This window comes from Fukomys damarensis, unplaced genomic scaffold (assembly GCF_012274545.1).
Source record: "Fukomys damarensis isolate Sample0158 unplaced genomic scaffold, DMR_v1.0_HiC HiC_scaffold_14, whole genome shotgun sequence".
Lineage (NCBI taxonomy): Eukaryota > Metazoa > Chordata > Mammalia > Rodentia > Bathyergidae > Fukomys > Fukomys damarensis.
In genome coordinates this window covers 19,988,028-19,996,081 of record NW_022900926.1, presented here as the reverse complement: position 1 = coordinate 19,996,081, position 8,054 = coordinate 19,988,028, and the positions used below count along the sequence as shown (strand labels likewise).

General features: G+C 43.5%; 1 long non-coding RNA gene across 1 annotated transcript; it reads right to left on the bottom strand.

Moving 5' to 3' along the window:
• Positions 1-1,421: 1,421 nt before the first annotated feature.
• Positions 1,422-3,556, bottom strand: LOC104863913. Its single transcript, XR_780721.1, has 3 exons — positions 3,254-3,556; positions 2,005-2,103; positions 1,422-1,546 (listed from the first exon to the last, which is right to left on the bottom strand). It is a non-coding gene; the product is annotated as an uncharacterized LOC104863913 (long non-coding RNA).
• Positions 3,557-8,054: the final 4,498 nt, after the last annotated feature.

The following is an 8,054-nucleotide window of genomic DNA, read 5'->3' as shown; positions in this document are numbered from 1 at the left end:
GAAGAATAAGAATAAGAAGATTTAATATCAGCTCAAAACCTTATTTTTTGTTTCTCTGCAAGGGGACACAATGATACCTATTTTTCTAGCTCCTAAACAGTAACGGAGAACCTTTTGGAGCTTTCGGTGACACAGACAGCCCAGCGTGGCTCACGCGCTGTAGGCTTGCTATCACTGTCCAGGACTGCTACGAGGACCGCTGGAGGTAACGTTCTAGGGCAACAGAGCACTGCACGGACAGGAGATACAGCCTTCACGGGGTAGCAGTCACGGCGGACTGTAGAGGAGCCCTTGTTCTCCGTAGGCTGTGAGGTGGGAACGTGGTTGGTCCATTTTGGCCATGCACAGAGTGTGAGCAGCTATGCTCTGGCATGTGAAACAATTTCAGGATCTTTTCCCTGAAAAGAGACCCAATCCAAATCAAAGTAGAATCTTGCGTTTGTTTGGATTATTTATCTTATTTTTGTTACAAAGAGAGAGATAGTAAAGTAGACATGAGGCATGTTCACTGAGCACAGGTACCACTTTAGCCCACTCTGTCTTGGTCTGCACTTAACACTACGTACCTGAGTCTCATGTGACCGATCACACACATACAACAAGTTATATGAAGCAACTATATTACTTACAGATAGGCCATAAGGAACAGTAGAAGCCTATGATTCAGGGTAAGCTGGTCCTTTCCAAAGGTGGATGGAATCTTCTCTGCACATACCTCATGTGTACCACTGCTGAGGGACCCTGTAAAGCAGCCCATCTTGGGTTTTATATCCTGAGGTCATGTGAATTTCTGGGCCAACTCATTCAAGACCATCCTACTTCAACTTGGAGCTAGTAACAGACTGGGCTGTCCTGGCAGCGCCTAACTTACCTCAGGTTGTGCATTCCCCAAGCATTCTACAGTTATTCTTGAGAGCTACAAGTGAGAAAGGGGATTCCTGGGTTAGTCTAAGGCCCCTGGGAGAAATATCTTTCAGTGTGTTAATGAATAAAAGGAAAGGCAAGGGCCGGGGATTTAGCAGTGGCATGGTGCCTGCCTTACAAGCACAGGTCCTGAGTTGGATCCCCGGTACCAAAAAGAAAAAAGGAAGGTGGCAGTGTTAATTGTAGTCTGGGCACAAATTTTATAATCTGTTCCAACTCACACATATCTCTTCCTATTAATTAACTAATGAATGCATGATGCAATATATCTATATCTCTATCTATCTATCTATCTATCTATATTATTCTGCTGTGTAGTAATTTTGGCATCCTTTTGCTCTTCATTTCAGTGAGAGCATGAGTTAAGGACAAGGCACATATTTAAGGATGGGGCACAAACTTTATACTTCTATTATATTCTCTATAATGTGCAACAGAGTGCTACATAAATGTAAGGAGCCATGAAATATTTATTGAGCTTTTCTTGAAGGGTTGCATAATATTTTCACAGTTCGATTGCTTCTCATAGATGTTGTGTCACGGGTTGGTTTCTTAGGGGTTGGCCCCTGAGATGGAGATTGGAGTGGTGGGGTTGATTGTGGAGTGGTATTAGAAACAATGCCTAAGGAAGGAAGAAGAAAAGCATTTGTGCAGGAGAAAACAGATTGCACTGCAGCGTCTATGACATCCTCAGTGCACCTACAGTGAGCTCTGAGGCTAGGTGGCCTTTCAGAGTTGTCTTGAGTTGGAGTGAGAGAGTTGGGCCCTTGCACAGACCTAGAGCAGTCACTGGAAGCAGTTGCCTGGAGGCGGGGTTTCTGGCCTTGAGCGAGGCAATGGGGAAATTGGGAGGGACGTCCTGAAGGGCAACCTCACAGCAGCCGTTACCCATCCTAGTACTGGCATAAGAGGATCACGGGAACCTTACCTGAGGGAGAAAAAGTGGATTGTAATCCAGTACTAGTGTGGCATGTACCTTGTGTCCCTCACAACTATAGGTGTCAAATAGAAACTGCTCCCAAACATATATTTAGTGACATATTTAAAAATAAATAAAACAACTGCAGAGATTAAACTTACGCTGTATAGATCAGTCAAGATGCCCATTTCACGTTACTGAACCCAATTCAGTTAGCTCAGGTATAGGAAACTTGTAGAAAGGCAAAGCTGCAACTAGACCTGTAGGATTCAGATAAGGATCCGGTCAGTCTTTTCTCTGCTTCTCTCTTTACAATATCTTTATTTTCCCAGATTAGCTTCCTCCAAATTTCTAACACTTAGATACAAATGGAAATTTGTCTGACAGCTGTTTCTAGGCTCATAATTTCACCAGTAGTTTAAAGACAAGATCTCTCTGTTGTCAAGTTAAAAACTCCCAGAGCAAGGCTTTAAAAAAAATTTTGTCTTGTTTTGTTTGCTGTGTGAAGGATGGGCCAACAATGAGCAGAAGGGGGAAAGGTGGTCCCTGCCGGATGTTAGATTTATCTCCCCTATTTGGATCTTACAGGGTTAATTTTATATTCTTTTTGGCTTTGGTACATGAACCAGTGTGTTTTATCAAGGGAGTAGACCATATAGCTATCCGTAATTGTTTTTTAAAGGAAAGGGGTTTCTTTGGCTTTCAGTTCATAGAGCTTTCAGTCCATATGAGCTGGCTCTGAGTCTGCGATGGCAAACAAGGATCTTAGCGGAGAAACAACATGACATGCATAAGGTGGCGAAGACAACAAGAGTTACCAGCATCTTTCTGCCCTTTTATCTTGTTCCAACAACTGGGGTTAGGACAGTGCCAAACCAATCACTCATGTGTAGTGGTTTAGTACTCACATGCCCTCAACCCTGGCATCATATACTCCAGATTAAACTACTTCTGAAAAAGAAAGTCCTACCTAATCTGAATTAGGCTTTGTGGTGTGGTGGCATCTAAACACAAACCATGGCATTCCAGCCCTGCCCCCTCAGAGACTCATGCATATCCCTTTATGCAAAAAGGCATTTAGTTCATCTCTAAAAGTTGCTGAAGTCCTCATAGTTTCAGCGTTGCTGAAAAGTCCAAGTCCCAAGACCTCTGAAATTTAAGGCATCCTTTTAGCTGTGAGCCCCTGTACAAATGAAAGCAACTTAAACACTTCCAATATTCAACAGCACAAGATAAGCATTACCACTCCAAAAGGTACAAATAGGGTATACACGCGGAATGGGACCAACGCAAGTCCTAAATCCAGTAGGGCAAACATTCCATCCCATAGTTTCACTCCAGCATACAAGGCAATCTGTGGCAAGTTGTAAACTCCAGAGGCTTGTGTGGCTCTGCCCCTATGGTGCTTACAGTGGTTGTAGCTCTCATGCATTCTCTCTGGGGCCAGCTACGCTCCCTCTTTGCAGTTTTCCTCAGAGGGTGCACGCTCCCGACTTCTGCAAACTTCTGGGGTCTCCACTGCACCTTCAGCTTCTACTCACAGCTGCACACACTGCCCTCTCAGGGGCTCCCTGCCTGACCTCCCAGGCCCTCTTCCGAAATCTGGGTGGAGGCCTTTCCGACCCCACAACTCTTCCATTCTGCGTGGGTCTAAAAGCAGCCTCATGGATGACACCAAGGTCGGTTGCCAGCTGGAGATGTAACCAAGCTTCCTCCTCTCTTGGCTGTAGGGGTTGAGTGCCTTGATTGCTGAACATTCTGAACCCAATTCCAAGGAACCAATTCTCTAGGCTGCTGCCATTCTGGAGCAGGGTGGGGCCGCCACCAGTTTGGAACCTAGCTCTCTGGGGAGTTCTTCCCACAGAAATTCTTTCACCTTCACAACTTAAACGCTGCTTCCTATGACCCCCTCAAGCCATCTTCACTATTCTCTTGTTCTTTCTCAGCGATCAAGATCTCTTCTGCTCTGTCTTTGCAGTCCACAGCTTTACTGGTGCTCAGCTCCAGTACTGGAGCACAACTTTACTGGCCAAACTCAAAACATTTAAAGTAATTCTGCTGGTTCTTTGCTCTTGACTCTTAACATAGATCTGGCTAAAAGCCCCCAACAGTAGCCATGCCACTGCCTCAATATTCAATTGCCTTGAAATCTCTTCTGCAAGATTAATTAGTCCACCGCCCCTAATCTCAGTCTCAGGAAAAGTCTCTGGACATGAACAAAATGCAGCCAAACTTTCTGCTAAGCCATAACACACGTCGTCTGGAGTCCAGCAGCCAATGCAGTCCTTCCCAGCAGAAAGTTCCGGAGCCCGGTGTTTACCAGGTCTCTGGTCTTCTGAATTCTAACCAGAATCTCCCATACAGCACAGCCTAAGGTGTTCCAGCTGTACTTCTATGGCTGACATCTCTGAAACTTTCCTAACTCTTCCCCTTTCTTTTTTTGTTTGTTTTTTTGGTACCGGGGATCAGAACTCGGGACTTTCCGCCTTGTGAGGCAGGCGGCAGAACCACTGAGCTAAATCCCTGGCCCTAACTCTTCCCTTTTCCATGAGATCTAAAATCTTTTGAGCCACTTGGCCAGGTAATGTTACAACAATGACCTCCCTTCTCTGGCATCAAATTTCTGTGTTCATTACTTTTCTTTTGTTGCTAAGACAAAATATCTGACAACCAAAGTTAAAGGGGAAGGGGTTTGTTTGGCTTAAGGCAGGGATGGTGAACAGGCATCATGGAGGAGAAACAACATGGCACACACGAGGCAGCAAAGGTAATGAGAGGAGTAATTTATTCATAAATAAAAGGTTCTGTTCATTTTGCACTGAGATTAATCACCTGCAAACATATACATGATTTTCTTGTTTCAGAGAAATTATTTATTAATCATATTACAAGGAAATTTTTGAAGGGCTAGATCTGAAGACATAGTGACCTATGCTTCTTTTTCAGAGGGTATTTGTTTATATTAACAAATGTCATTTTGTATAACACACTTTAATCTTTAGTAATAAATCTGCTTTAAGTGATTTATAATACAATTTTTGTTAGCTATAAATCTTTCCTGTATGAAGACCTGAAAATACAAAAACTTTTAGAGGTAGCCCCTTTCAGTTCCAGATTAAAAAAAAAATCTATGCTTTGAGAAAAAATTTTTAAAAGTGTTTGCCTACTTGTCTCTTTTCTGGCAGAGAAGTTGCTGGTCCCATGTGCATCTCACCCACAGGTGACTGGTTTAAGTCAATTGTGATAATTCTGTCCTTTGGTAAACTAACCCCACTGGTTGGTTGATTCCGAAATGGGTCTGTGTCTTGATCCTTGGGGAAAGAGATGCTTCTGTAAAAAAATTCCTTTTCCCTACATATCATTTAAGTGCTGTGAATGCCACTGTTGCCAATCCAAGGTGCAGTCAATACTGAGGTTAGTTCAGTAGAGGAAAAACTGGATTCCCTGTCAACATTATTGAGTCAGTGAATAATCAAACCGAGACTGCCCTTCCATCAACTAATGACAAAATAATTGATTTCCTAAAGGTTTATCAGAATCAGGGCTTCTGTAACCGATAGGTGAAAATTTCTAATACATAGATAACAATTGCAAAGCAGAAGAGAGGTTTATCAACAAATAATTATAGTGCTGTGCAATCAATACACATAGTACAGGTATTTATTATGTACTGGGGTACTGCCAAGTAGAGAGTCTTATGGGGAGACTTCTCAGAAGATGCTTGAGACAGATACTGAATGATACTTCAGCGAAAGGGGATGAATGTGAGAAGAGGCTTCCAGATGAGACAGCAACGTATGTAAAGACATCGAATACTGAAATAGTTGTTGTCAAAATCACTCGTGTCAGAACAAATAGTGAAAGGCCTCCCAGGAACTATGGGTCTGATGGGTGCTGAATCAAGAAACTAGAATGCTGTCAAAAGCAGATGTCTTTTGATCTATCTTTATTTGGGGTAGATACTGAAATAGTTGTTGTCAAAAATCACTCGTGTCAGAACAAATAGTGAAAGGCCTCCCAGGAACTATGGGTCTGATGGGCGCTGAATCAAGAAACTAGAATGCTGTCAAAAGCAGATGTCTTTTGATCTATCTTTATTTGGGGTCCTATGGTCGGTCCTAGGATGCTGTTTTGTTCAGACCATGGTTCCATTTACCTTTTGGCTCTGCAAGCCAGTTTCTCTTGCTTTTTGGTATGTATCTATGGTCTTCAGATAAAATCCCAGGATCAGTGCTCGGTGATATAGTTTCAGCACCACTAGGATATGACTGTAGTTTGTTCACTGGAATTTTCCTAGCCAGCCATGTGCTAGTTTTCATTCCCAGTCCCTGATCTGTTCAGTTACTGGTCACTAGGGTACAAACATGCCCAACCCAGATTCAGCATGTCAGCTGGCAGGAGCAATAGGATCCAATCTGTATTTTAGGATAACTGTGTGAAGTATGAAGCACAGATGGTAGGTGATAAAATGAGAAGTAAGACGAGATAGGAAGTAATTGCAGTCTAAGCAGGAAATAATACATTTGTGGACTAAGACAAGAGGGATGCAATGGAGAGAAGAATGAAGCAGAAAGGGTTCATTCATTCACTCATTGGTTCGTTCATTTTCAGCAAATAAATGATACAGTAAATAAATTTAACAATAAATATGGATTGAACATCTGCCACGTACCTGTATTCTTTCTTGGTTTTTCTTCTTCTTCCCTCCTTCCTCTTCTTCTTCTTCTTCTTTTTTTTTTTTTTTCGTACCAGGGAACGAACTCAGAACCTTGAGCTTGTGAGGCAGGCACAGTGCCACGGAGCTAAATCCCTGGAAGTACTTGTGTTCTTTTAGGCATGTGTACAAGGGTCAGTGACAAAAATCCTTGTGCTCCTGGAGCTGATCTTATAATTTAAATAAAAAGAATATGCTTTATGCGAGATGGGTAGTGTCACTCAGTTGCTATTGGCATTTAGAAAATTATTTCAGACTTACCAATGTGTTATACTTATGGATTCTGTGGCTCATAAATTTGGAGAAGGTATCAGGAGAATGGCTGATGAGGTCTGATATCTGGGGCCACAACTGAGAAAATTCCACAGTAGAGAGTAATGCAAGTGCTGAAGGTGGGGAAACCTGCAGGAATCTTCATTTCCACATCTGGCGCTGATCTTGGCCATCAGCTGGGAACCTCAGGGGGTGCTGTTGGTGGGAACAACACATGGCGCTTCCTGATGACCTGGCTTCCTCACAGCCTGGCAGCCCCAAGGTAGGGGACTTTTACCATGGCTCAGGCCTCCACAGGCATGTGTCCCAAGAGAACTCCGAGGAAGCTGTGTGACTCAGCCTCAGAAGTTACAGGACAGGACAGTCGGTAAATAAACCCCAGATGCGAGGAAGCGACTCGAAGCCACCATTTGATGACATGAGTGTTGAAGAATTTAGGATACTTTTTACAACCCACTATGGTTCTCACAGATGAATTGAGGAAGGTTGAGGAGATAGTGAGTTTCACCAGGGAAAAGCTGGAAGTGGTCTCTAGTGGTTTATGAAGGAGCACAGATTTTAGGTAGAGGAACAGACAAATGTAAGGAACGTACTAAATTTAGTGATCACTGGCTTGGTGGGGTCTGGTGGCGAAGAAGGGAGAAATAAATTCGTAGGATTCTGGCATGCTTATTGGATGAATGGTAACTCTAATAACCAGGAACGGAAACATGGGGGCTGGGCAGAGAAGACTGATGTAGTCTTGGACGTTTTTTCCTTTAAAGTAGATCTGGAGCCGGGCATGGTGGTGCATGCCTGTAATCCTAGCACTTGGGAGGCTGAGGCAGGAGGAATGCCGAGAATTTGAGACTAGCCTGGACTACATATTGAGTTTGAGGCCAGCCTGAACTACATGTGAGACTTTGTCTCAAAAAAAAAAGAGAGAGAAGAAGGTGATGGGAAGCTGAGGCAGGAGGAATGCCGAGAATTTGAGACTAGCCTGGACTACATATTGAGTTTGAGGCCAGCCTGAACTACATGTGAGACTTTGTCTCAAAAAAAAAGAGAGAGAAGAAGGTGAATCATTGTATTGCTGTGGTGTGTGTGTGTGTGTGCGCGCGTGCACACGCATATGCACATTCAGTAGCAGGCAGAACTGGAGTGAGTGGGTAGAGGTCAGGGATGGAAGTCTGGGCTATGCAATCCTGGGTGTACACAACAGTCCCAGAGCCCTGAGGAGAGAGA